Source organism: Myotis brandtii, unplaced genomic scaffold, assembly GCF_000412655.1.
Source record: "Myotis brandtii unplaced genomic scaffold, ASM41265v1 scaffold1549, whole genome shotgun sequence".
In the NCBI taxonomy this organism is placed as follows: domain Eukaryota; kingdom Metazoa; phylum Chordata; class Mammalia; order Chiroptera; family Vespertilionidae; genus Myotis; species Myotis brandtii.
Window position 1 is genome coordinate 72,649 of NW_005355616.1, and position 535 is coordinate 73,183.

Sequence of the window (535 nt, forward strand, 5' to 3'; positions counted from 1 at the left end):
AGGAAATGGATAAACATTACCCAGTGGTGTGCACATCTGGAGGAAGTGTGAGCTGATGGTCCCCGGGACCTGGTGTGGGGACTTAAAGGTGAAGCATAAACCCACGCTTGGCTTTTTCTTGGAGGCAGGATCTAGGAGACTGTAGTGGTGTTTCCTGTCAGGAAGGCTGGGGCTATGCAGGAATCTCCCAGACCTTAAATGGCATTGCCCTCTACCCTCCCCTCCCCCAATGCTTCCCATCCCACCCAGCTGCTCTGCTGAGGGCCATGCAATGAGTAATGGGACTGTGATGAGCATTAGGTCCCCGTGTCCACAGTAACCACGGGCCCTGGAGTACGTTGAGCGGGGGAAGGTGTGTAAGGAGTAGAATTACTGGTTCTCTGAAAGGCAGCTTTGGTTTTAATTGTCTCCATTCTGACAGGTTGGCGTGACCTTTGAGGACATTGCCCTGTACTTCTCCAGGGAGGAATGGAGCCTCCTTGATGAGGGTCAGAGACAGCTGTACCTGAATGTGATGCTGGAGAACTTTGAACTT